This window comes from Pan troglodytes, chromosome 13 (genome assembly GCF_028858775.2).
Source record: "Pan troglodytes isolate AG18354 chromosome 13, NHGRI_mPanTro3-v2.0_pri, whole genome shotgun sequence".
Classification (NCBI taxonomy): domain Eukaryota; kingdom Metazoa; phylum Chordata; class Mammalia; order Primates; family Hominidae; genus Pan; species Pan troglodytes.
In genome coordinates this window covers 13,327,457-13,339,806 of record NC_072411.2, presented here as the reverse complement: position 1 = coordinate 13,339,806, position 12,350 = coordinate 13,327,457, and the positions used below count along the sequence as shown (strand labels likewise).

Genomic DNA, 12,350 nt, shown 5'->3' with positions numbered 1-12,350 from the left:
TTTATATAGATGGCGGTGTAGATATTTCCATGTTTATGCAGATCACGGTGTAGACATTTCCATGTTTATACAGATCGCGGTGTATATATTTCCATGTTTATACAGATCATGGTGTAGATATTTCCATGTTTATACAGATCGCGGTGTTGATATTACCATGTTTATAGGGATAGCGGTGCAAATAATTCCAAATTTACACAGATAGCGGTGTAGTTATTAGCATGTTTATACAGATAGCGGTGTAGATATTTGCATGTATAAACAGATGTCTCTGTATATATTTCCATGTTTAAACAGATGGCGGTGTAGATATTTCCTTGTTTATACAAATAGCGGTGTAGGTATTTCCATGTTTATACAGATAGCGGTGTAGATATTTCCATGTAATATACAGATGGCTGTGTAGATATTTCCATGTTTATACAGATGGCTGTGTAGTTATTTCCATGTTTATACAGATTAATTTGTAGGTATTTCCATGTTTATACAGATGGCGGTGTAGATATTTCTATGTTTATAGAGATAACTGTGTAGATATTTCCATGTTTATACAGACAGCGGTCTAGATATTTCCATGTTTATACAGATCACGGTGTAGATATTTCCATGTTTATACAGATCGCCGTGTAGATATTTCCAAGTTTATACAGATAGCGGTGTAGATATTTCCATGTTTATACAGATGGCGGTATAGTTATTTCCATGTTTATAGAGATGGCGGTGTAGATATTTCCATGTTTATAGAGATAGCGGTGTAGATATATCCATGTTCATAGAGATAGCAGTGAAGATATTTCCATGTTTATACAGATAGCAGTGTAGATATTTCCACATTTATAGAGACAGCGGTTTATATATTTCATATTTTTACAGAAAGCGGTGTATATATTTCCGTGTTTATACAGATTGCGGTGTAGATATTTCCATGTTATACAGATAGCGGTGTAGATATTTCCACGTTTATACAGATGGCGGTGTAGATATTTCCATCTTTCTACAAATGGCAGTGTAGATATTTCCATGTTTTTAGAGATGGCGGTATAGATATTTCCATCTTTATATAGATGGCAGTGTAGATATTTTCTTGTTTATGTAGATGGCGTTGTAGATACCTCCATGTTTAGAGAGATGGTGGTGTGTATATTTCCATGTTGATGGAGATAGCGGTGTAGATATTTCCATGTTTATAGAGATAGCGGTGTAGTTATTTCCATGTTTAAAGAGATAGCGGTGTAGATATTTCCATGTTTCTACAGATGACTGTGTTGATATTTCCATGTTTGTACAGATGGCAGTGTAGATATTTCCATGTTTATAGATAGCGGTGTTGATATTTTCATGTTTTTACAGATTGCGGTGGAGATATGTCCATGTTTATACAGATGGCTGTGCCGATATTTCCATGTTTATTCAGAGTTCTCTGTAGATATTTCCATCTTCATATAGATGACAGTGTAGATATTTCCAGGTTTACACAGATGACTGTGTAGATATTTCCATGTTAATACAGACGGCAGTGTAGATATTTCCATGTTTATAGAGATAACGGTGTAGATATTTCCATGTTTATAGAGATAGCGGTTTAAGTATTTCCATCTTTATACAGATAGTGGTGTAGATATTTCCATGTGTATACAGATGGCGGTGTAGATACAGCCATGTTTCTGAATATGGCAGTGTAGATATTTTCATGTTTACATAGATGGCAGTGTAGATATTTCCATGTTCACAGAGATTGCGATGTAGATATTTCCATGTTTATAGTGCAAGTGGTGTAGGTATTTCCATGTTTATAGAGATAGCGGTGAAGACATTTCCATATTTATACAGGTAGCGGTGTAGGTATTTCCATGTTTATACAGATGGCGGTGTAGATATTTCCATGTTTCTAAAGATGGCGGTGTAGATATTTCCTTGTTTATACAGATAGCGGTGTAGATATTTCCATGTTTACACAGATAGCGGTGGAGATATTTCCCTGTTTATACAGATAGTGATGTAGATATTTCCATGTTTATACAGATAGCGGTGTAGATATTTCCATGTTTATAGAGATAGCGGTGTAGATATTTCCAAGTTTATACAGATGGCGGTGTAGATATTTCCATGTTTATACATATAGCAGTGTAGATATTTCCATCTTTACAGATATAGCGGTAAAGATATTTCTATCTTTGCACAGATTGCGGTGTAGACATTGCAAACTTTACACAGATAGCGGTGTAGATATTTCCAAGTTTACACAGATACCTGTGTCGATATCTCTATGTTTACAGAGATATCATTGTAGATATTTCCATGTTTATACAGATAGCGGTGTAGTTATTTACATGTTGATACAGATAGCGGTGTAGTTATTTTCAGGGTTATACAGATAGTGGTGTAGATATTTCCACATTTTACAGATAGCTGTGTAGATGTTTCCCTGTTTACACAGATAGCGTTGTAAATATTTCCATGTTTACACAGATAGTGTTGTAGATATTTCCATGCTTACACAGATTGCGGTGTAGATATTTCCAAGTTTACACAGATAGCTGTGTAGATATTTCCCTGTTTACACAGATAGCGTTGTAGATATTTCATTGTTTATAGAGATAGCGTTGTAGGTATTTCCATGTTTTTAAAGATACCGGTGTAGGTATTTCCGTGTTTAAAAGGTAGCAGTGGAGATATTTCCATGTGTATACAGATAGCGGTGTAAAAATTTCCATGTTTATACAGATAGCGGTGTAGTTATTTCCATGTTTATACAGATAGCGGTGTAGATATTTCCATGTTTATAGAGACTGCGGTGTAGATATTTCCAACTTTACACAGATTGCTGTGTAGATATTTCCATGTTTATACAGTTTGCGGTGTAGTTATTTCCATGTTGATACAGATAGCGGTGTAGATATTTCCATGTTTTTACAGGTAGCGGTGTAGAAATTCCCATGTTTATACAGATCGCTTTGTAGATATTTCCATCTTTCTACAGATGTCATTGTAGGTATTTCCAAGTTTATACAGATGTCTGTGTAGATATTTCCATGTTTATGCAGATGGCGGTGTAGATATTTCCATGTTTATAGAGATGGCGGTGTAGTTATTTCTATGTTTATAGAGATAGCGGTGTAAATATTTCCTTGTTTTTAGAGATGGTGGCGTAAATATTTTCATATTTATAGAGATAGCGGTGTAGATATTTCCATGTTTATACAGATAGTGGTGTAGATATTTCCATGTTTATACAGATCGTGGTGTAGATATTTCCATGTTTTACAGATAGTGGTGTAGATATTTCCATGTTTACAGAGATAGTGGTGTAGATATTTCCATGTTTATAGAGATAGCTTTGTAAATATTTCCATGTTTATACAGATAGCAGTGTAAGTATTTCCATGTTTATAGAGATAGCAGTGTAGATATTTCCATGTTTATACAGATAGCGGTGTAGATATTTCCACATTTATACTTATGGTGGTGTCGATATTTCCAGGTTTATAGAGTTAGCGGTGTAGATGTTCCCACGTTTATAGAGATAGCGGTGTAGATATTTCCATGTTTTTAGAGATAGCGGTGTATATATTTCCACGTTTATAGAGATAGCAGTGAAGATATTTCCATGTTTCTAGAGACAGCGGTGTAGATATTTCCATGTTCATAGAGATAGCGCTGTAGATATTTCCATGTTTATAGAGACAGTGATGTAGTTATTTGCGTGTTTATAGAGATAGCATTGTAGATATTTCCATGTTTATAGAGACAGCAGTTTAAATATTTCCATGTTTATACAGATAGCGGTGTAGATATTTCCATGTTTATACAGATAGCGGTGTAGATATTTCCATGTTTATAGAGATAGCGGTGTAGATATTTCCATGTTTATAGAGACGGCGGTGTAAATAGTTCCATGTTTATACAGATAGCGTTGTAAATGTTTACACATTTACAGAGATAGCGGTGTAGATATTTCCACGTTTACAGAGATTTTATGAAAAGTTATTTTATGAAGACCAAACAAGTCATTGTGGTACCTACCTTATGTCATTTTTTACATTGAGAGTGTTAAAAATATCCCTACCCTAACCGAAACCCTGACTTATAGAGCCAGGAAAGGCCATGCAATAAAGGATTCTTGGGCTTGTATGCCTGATAACAAAAACTTATCACAGAAGACTGCAAAAAACACAGTCTTGCACAAAGCCCATTGCAACTTTGCACACAACAATGCTTTTGAAGGATATTTGCCCAACAACTGCCTTTCCAACCTGTGCCTGGCATCACCTTTGTTATTGATCTTTGTAGCCAAGGATAGTCATTTCCAAATGATCATATAATCTTCCTCATTTTTTCTTTTGTCTTCCTTTACCTCCGTGAATATGCATATAGTTTACTCTGGCTTGCCTGTTTCTATTGCAAGGCTCTGTTTCCAAACGAATATCTTTTTCTTGTGGAGAGCCTCTCTCTGTTTCTTATTTAGGTTGATAAGAGAAATGTGAACATTTGAGAGCTCAGGTAAAAGGCCTTAGTCTACAGTGAAACTTTTTTGCACCCTTAGATGCTTACTTCCACTACAACTTGCAGGTGGGCCTTGAAAAGTTCTTGGAATAAGTTTGAGCTTTGGTCTTCTCCGATTCATTTAGCATAGATTCTCAAAATGTGGTCCCTGGACCCACAGCATCAGCATCACCTGGAGATTGTTAGAAATGCAAATCATCGGGCCTCATTCCAGACCCTCAGCTGGAAACTCTAGGGGCATGGCCAGACCCTCTGTAGCTGAACAAGCCATCCAGGTGGTTTTGATGCAGCTAAAGTTTTGGAACAACTAATGTAGCCCCATTTGGAAAACTTGCCTCTACAGGCCTCCCTAGCTGGTAAGCTGCTAGCATTTTTTGTTTGTTTGTTTCTTTGTTTTGATACAGGGTCTTGCTCTGTTGACCAGACCGTGACCTCCTGGGTTCAAGCGAGGACTCAGCCTCCTGAGTAGCCGGGACTACAGGTATGTGCCTCCACCATGCCCAACTACTTTTTGTATTTTTTTTTTTGTAGGGATGGGGTTTTAGCCCAGGCTAGTCTCAAACTCCTGGACTCAAGCAATCTGCCCACTTTGACCTCATGAAGTGCTGGGATTATAGGCATGGGCCACCACTCCTGGCCCAAAGTTCATATTTTAACTACTAACCTAAATTATTTTAAAAACAAAATTCTCCTTGGACTCAAACCAGGTCAGAGTGACATGATCATGTGCCTGTTTTGTGCAGGGTGAAGTGAGATTATTATCTAGGAAATAGCTGAAATGTCCTGAGGGTGACAAAGAGGAGCTGCGTTTTCAGCCAAATATCAGAACCAGGGCCACTGCCTGCCGCTGAACCCCAGCGGGGACCCCTACTTTGTGTTTATCTGTGGTGGCTACGCTTGCCCACCTGGGTGGGAACCCCGAGAATGACTCCAGACTTTTCCAGGGACTGCTTGCCAGGGTATTTTTACAATTTATGTGTAGACTTTGTTCGGGTGGAAAAGTTATTTTATGAAGACGAAACAAGCAATTGGGGTACCTACCTTATGGCATTTTTTACATTGAGAGTGTTAAAAATACACCTCCCCTAACCAAAACCCTGACAAATAGAGCCAGGGAAGGCCATGCAATAAAGGATTCTTGGGCTTGTATGCCTGATAACAAAAACTTATCACAGAAGACTGCAAAAAACACAATCTTGCACAAAGCCCATTGCAACTTTGCACACAACAATGCTTCTGAAGGATATTTGCCCAACAACTGCCTGTCCAACCTGTGCCTGGCATCACCTTTGTTATTGATCTTTGTAGCCAAGGATAATCATTTCCAAATGATCATATAATCTTCCTCATTTTTTCTTTTGTCTTCCTTTACCTCCGTGAATATGCATATAGTTTACTCTGGCTTGCCTGTTTCTATTGCAAGGCTCTGTTTCCAAACGAATATCTTTTTCTTGTGGAGAGCCTCTCTCTGTTTCTTATTTAGGTTGATAAGAGAAATGTGAACATTTGAGAGCTCAGGTAAAAGGCCTTAGTCTACAGTGAAACTTTTTTGCACCCTTAGATGCTTACTTCCACTACAACTTGCAGGTGGGCCTTGAAAAGTTCTTGGAATAAGTTTGAGCTTTGGTCTTCTCCGATTCATTTAGCATAGATTCTCAAAATGTGGTCCCTGGACCCACAGCATCAGCATCACCTGGAGATTGTTAGAAATGCAAATCATCGGGCCTCATTCCAGACCCTCAGCTGGAAACTCTAGGGGCATGGCCAGACCCTCTGTAGCTGAACAAGCCATCCAGGTGGTTTTGATGCAGCTAAAGTTCTGGAACAACTAATGTAGCCCCATTTGGAAAACTTGCCTCTACAGGCCTCCCTAGCTGGTAAGCTGCTAGCATTTTTTGTTTGCTTGTTTGTTTGTTTTGATACAGGGTCTTGCTCTGTTGACCAGACCGTGACCTCCTGGGTTGAAGTGAGGACTCAGCCTCCTGAGTAGCCGGGACTACAGGTATGTGCCACCACCATGCCCAACTACTTTTTGTATTTTTTTTTTTTTGTAGGGATGGGGTTTTAGCCCAGGCTAATCTCAAACTCCTGGACTCAAGCAATCTGCCCACTTTGGCCTCACGAACTGCTGGGATTATAGGCATGAGCCACTGTGCCCGGCCCTGCCAGCTTTGTATAAGCTGAGGAGTTTTTAAAAATACCTAGACTCAGGGCAAACCCCAGACACTTAAGTCAGATTCTCTGGGAGGTGAAGCCCAGGCACTGGTATTTTTAAAGTCTCTACAGATGGTTCTAATGTGCTGCTAAGTTAGAGAACCGCTGATCTAGACCAGGCCTTTTCAAACTTAATGTGCACGTGAATTACCTGGACCTTGTTAAAATGCAGATTCAGTCTGCATAGGCCTGGGGTGGAGCCTGAGCTTCTGCATTTTTAACAAGTCTCTAGAGGATGCTGCTGCATCTGGGCTGCTAACTACACTTGGAGATAGGAGGTTCTGGAGAGCAGAGGAAAGAGCATGAACCATAACCTAGGGGCTGGTAGTCCTGACTTCCGAGCCAAGGTTTGCCTTTATGTGGCTGGCAACTTGCTTGGACTCCTACCTCAATTCTTTGGGCCCAAGGTTTGTCCTGCCTCAGAAGGATGTCAAGAAAATTGAGTGAGTAATGCAGAATTGTTTCTTAAAGTGTGTGCAGATGCTCCATGAATTTAGAGAGTATGTGGATGCACATTAGTAAATTTTAATAGTTGTGACCATCTTGTTATGAGTACTTAGAACAAGTAATAATGGCTTTTGATGTATAGTAGTAAGAAAGCTTCCTTTTAAAAGGCGTGTATTTAAGTTTCAAAAGTGGGTCTATTTAAAAATATATGAAATAAATAATAGTAGAGGTAATTGACAGATCAAAATTAGGAAGGCAGGATGAGAATGACTCAAGTTTGGGAAATGCTGAGAAAGCAGATGCCCAAGGGCTATGAAAACTTAAAAAAATAGGTAGCACTTGATTTTGATTGGCTGAATGAGATGATGTGTTTGATTATTTATGGGGTTGGCATTTGGCAACATGCACTGGGTGGCTGGGATCACTGTTTATTAAAAAATATTTGAGTCTCCACTTTGCACTAGATACTCTTTTAGTCTCTTGGAAAAGGGATTGGGGGGCAGGCAGGATAAAAACAAATCATTTATGCCCACAAGAAAATTGCAGGAAGATAAAAGTCATGAAATAAACTCTATGCTTCTAATTTAATATTTTTTATAGATTATGAGAAAAAAGTTTTGCTCACTATCAGCTAGGAAAGCTGTCTTAGCACAACCATTCATTCTTGCACAAATCAAAATCAAGACGAGCCAGATTTAATTTAATATTTTTTCACAGATTATGAGATAAAAGTTCTAATTTAATTTTTTTATAGATTATGAGAAAAAAAGTTTCGCTCTCTATCAGCTAGGAAAGCTGTCTTAGCACAACCATTCATTCTTGCACAAATCAAAATCAAGATGAGCCAGAAGGCTCCATTCTGACAGCTTCTAATGGAGAAGCTACATTTACTGGACATGGGGAAAGTTGCTGGGCTCTAAGGACTGTGCATTTCTTGAACTAGATAAATGGTCTTGGTGTAGCATAATACCAAAACTTCTTGTCGCAGCCTGTAAGGACAGAACTCAATCAGCCTGAAAAGGAAGTCAGTGACTCTGACTCAACACAGGAATGTTCTGTGATTCGTAAAGAAGGATGTAGGAGTGTGGCACAATTCAACCACAGTCTGTGGCCCTGTGCCTCTGCCTTGACATGAGTGGGATTTCCCAGCTGGTCATTTTCTTCTTATCTAAGACATTGGGAACAAATTACTTGACCTCCTCTGGGCTTCAGTACTCCCACTCATCAAATTAGAGGACTGGGCAGTCGCTAGGCTCTCTTTAGGCATCATATTTTAGTTTCTGTGATTTTAAATTTGAGAAGGGGTGTCTAAGGGAGAATACATAGGGGAGGGGGAAAGGCTTATTAAAAGTGTAGTTAGACACTGAATTTTTAAGAATTGCATTTTGTAATAATACCTTTACCTAATCAGGACTGACAATCTTACCTGATGACAGCACATGGAGGAATGGCTGCATTCAAAAATAAAAATGAAATAAAACAAGACCTTATTTGAAGTTAGCAATAATGCTGATTCCTCTTTTTGATTTGAGGAGGTTATAGCTGTTGTAAATGCTTGAATTGGGTCTGCCCAGGCAAAACGGAGTCAAGAGTCCATGTCGGATGAATTTTAACAATGTAGACAATAGAAAGGGTTGCTTAAACTGCCCCTCTTTTAGCAAAACACATTTACAAATGAAAGAACAACACTTCCATTTTTTAAAAACATTTTTTGAGATGAAGTCTTGCTTTGTCACCCAGAGTGGAGTGCAGTGGTGCGATCTTGGCTCACTGCAAACTTTGCCTCCCGGGTTCAAGTGATTCTCCTGCCTCATCCTCCCGAGTAGCTGGGACTACAGGCGCCCACCACCATTCCTAGCTAATTTTTGTATTTTTAGTAGAGACAGGGTTTCACCATGTTGGCCAGGCTGGTCTCGAACTCCTGACCCCAGGTGATCTGCCGACCTCGGCCTCTGAAAGTGCTGGGATTACAGGCGTGAGCCAACAGGCGTGGCCAAAAAATTTCCATTTTTAATTGCAGGGTCTGGGGAATTAAAATGCATCCGTAATTTCTTGCATCTCTCCGCTCGGGCTTGCATGAATGCAGAGGGATGGGGAGGACTTCTTGAGGCAAGCATCCCCCTCTTGTCGCCTGCCATCTGGAGAGAGAGGGCTGTGATTTATCTCACTTTAATCAGGAAGGACCCGATGGGTGGGTGGAGAGGTCTGACGGCTTTGTTGCTCCATGTGGGAAAGAAACGGACAGAGTGAATTTGTGTATGATCCCTAAGGAGAAAGCGTCTTTGTGCTCTATTTCATTTTGACCTGGAGCCCCTGAAAGCAAGCTAGTTACAAGTTGAAATAGGCCATTTCTAAAGTGTGATTTTGTTTGTGTATGAGCCTTGATTACAAAGGGGAAAAAACCCGCTTAATTTACATACACCACATGTAGCGCAGGATCCCCTGGGCTGTCTTTTCAGGTATCAGGAAACTTTGATGAAAGTCGCTTGCCTCATCTAGGACTCATTTGATATTGTTTAGCAGAGCCTGGTATTAACATTTCCTTCCAATTGTTTACTGGAATCTGTGTGTTCCCTTCAAGTGATGCATACTAGGTGCACAGGCTTCCTGCCACTGTCATCCTAATCTTTCCATGCAGACAGGAGCAGAGGGGAGAGCGCTGAGCCAGGCCCCAGCTTGCTTTTCTTTCCTGACACAGCCCGGCTCCGCTGCACTTCTCAGCTCTTGCTCTAGGTGGTGCTGTTTGACCATTTTCTTCATGTGACCCTCCACTCGGTAATATAAATTCATTCGGAGGATGACCTGATATCAAAAAAAAATTCCTTTTGATTAGTAGAATCAACTTGTTCCTTCACACGATACTCTTCCCACTGAGACACATGGAGACAATTCTGACTCCAGGTTTGCAACCTTGAGATTTCTCTCAGATGCAATAAAAAAAACAAAAAAGCATTTTGAGTGGCACAGTGATGCCTAGTGCATGATCATGTTTGTCTGCTCAAACATTAAAGGGAAACTTGTGGGTTTGAGGATGCCCAGCAGCACGACAGCTGCCAATGTAAATGAGCCGTATAGAGAGAGAGGGGGCGGGAGGGGACTACAAACTTCAGAATATGAGCTGTTCGTTTATAAGTTAAAAAAAAAAAAAGTCAAAAGGGAGCCCAGGATGGTGCAAGAAAGAGGAGAAAGGAAGATTTTCCTTGCAGCTAATCAGGAGAGTTCATAAGGGCTGATTACATGAGTGGAAGCCTTAAGTTCTTTTTTTTTAAAAATGTGAAAGTTTGCATGTATGTATGTATGTATGTATGTATGTATGTATGTATAGCTTCGTGTATTACCATTATTATTGCAATCAGCAAATGGATTTACTTCCTTTATCTCATGGGCTCCTTCCCACTCACTTCTGGCAGCACATTTTCCTTTCTCCTTCATCCCAGAACATCAAAGAACAGATGCGCTTCCTAACCCTGGCTCCAGGGGACTTTATACATTGTAAACAGTGCACCTCTAACGTGGTTCACCGCTTAGAGAACGTGTGTCCCATTTTAAAACTGTGACTCCTTTATATTTTGCAGTGCTTATTTTAATAAGAGACATTGGACTTGTGACATATTTTTCATGGAGGAGTGAGCTTAATGGTTGAAAGTAATCGATAAACTTGTTTTTCCTCTGATGCCATCAGCCAAGATCCTATGGCAATAGTAAGAGGATGACACTGGGCTGGCACCCCCTCCATAACATATTTGGACCATGTTTTCCCCCCAGAATGCACATGCAATAGCTTTGGTTTGGTAAGAGAGAGATGGTGTACTTGGTTTCCTTCTGTCACACTTTTGGTGAAATGAATTAGACTTTTAAATCAGGAAATTCAGTGAGATGAGTTAGATTTTTACACAAGAGCAGTGGAGGACTTCCAGCTGGTTGGGGGAATGATATGGAAATATCTTGCTAAATCAGGGTCTGGTGGAATGCTGCTCCCCTTGCAGGCTCCTCTTCACAGGGAGCAATCTGTGGGTTGCTTATAGAACAGAGCGAGCAGGAGGCGTAGCATGGTCTTGCTCAGGGGAAGACCCGGTGTTCAGATGTTTGTCATTAGGAACTGGGTGTGGGCTTTTTCAAGTTAAACTGAAGCAGCAGTTCTATTAGGAAGAGCCTCCCAGATCAGCATCTTCTGTTTCTGGATACTCTCCCTTTGAAAAGCCAGATTTCAGCAAAAAGCTTTGCTAATGGTGAAATTGCACAACTGAAACCCTATGGGAGCAATGGGAAAGATGGAGAAAGAGGTGGTTATATCATGTACTTCAACAGTTTATTTAGAGGCTGTTGACGTTAGAATAACAAGCCAAGACAAACAAAAATACTCATTTTGGATGAAAATATTGTCTTTTCATGTTATTATAGATAGCTGAGTCCTAAGACTTCTGCAGAAACACATTTTCTTAATGAGTGGCTGATTTTTCTGGTTGTGCAAGTAATGTCCAAATTATTGTACAAATTTTTGGCTCAGGAGCAAACATTGTATTGCATATTGAGCTAATCACTTGCCCTTTCTAAGGTAAGCCCTTACCTCTGCTTTCCCTTCATCTTGTCATTTCTGTTTGTTGGGTACAGGTTTCCTGTTGGTTCTTTCTGTTGGCTCTGATGTAACATGAATGAAGTTCTTAACATCCTTTCAGACATAAACACAACTTAGCTCATTGTTTCTGAGTTCATATAGAGGTTTTATTGCCCCTGAGACTTTCGTGTCAGACAGCTGGATGTTGCTGTGTTCAAGGCTCTATCTGTTGATTTTGTATCCTACAACTTTACTGATTTCACCTATCAGTTCAGTTCTAACAGTTTTCAAATTTTATTTATTTGTTTTTGTTTTTTAAATATTGTATGTTTCATTTTAGAGTCAGGAGGGTAGATGTACAGGTTTCTTAAACAGGTATATTGCATGGTGCTGAGGTTTGGGCTTCTAATGATCCCACCACCCAAGCAGTGAGCATAGTAATCGATAGGTAGTTTTCCAACCCTTGCTCCCACCATCCTTCCCTCCCACCTTTGGAGTCCCCCAGTGTCTATTGTTCCCTTCTTTGTGTTGAGTTCTAACCTTTTTTTAGTGAAGTTTGTAGGGTTTTCTATATATAACAAGATCATGCCCTCAGTAGAGACAGTTTCACTTCTTCCTTTCCTATTAGGAT

General features: G+C 39.7%; 1 long non-coding RNA gene across 1 annotated transcript in view; it reads left to right on the top strand.

Moving 5' to 3' along the window:
* The first annotated feature begins 4,904 nt into the window (after positions 1–4,904).
* LOC134808079 (uncharacterized) overlaps positions 4,905–12,350 on the top strand; it is a 31,069-nt gene continuing 23,623 nt past the window's right edge. The window contains exons 1-2 of the long non-coding RNA XR_010150275.1: positions 4,905–4,984; positions 6,429–6,505. This is a non-coding gene — a long non-coding RNA (uncharacterized LOC134808079). The remainder of the gene's footprint in view (positions 4,985–6,428; positions 6,506–12,350) is intronic.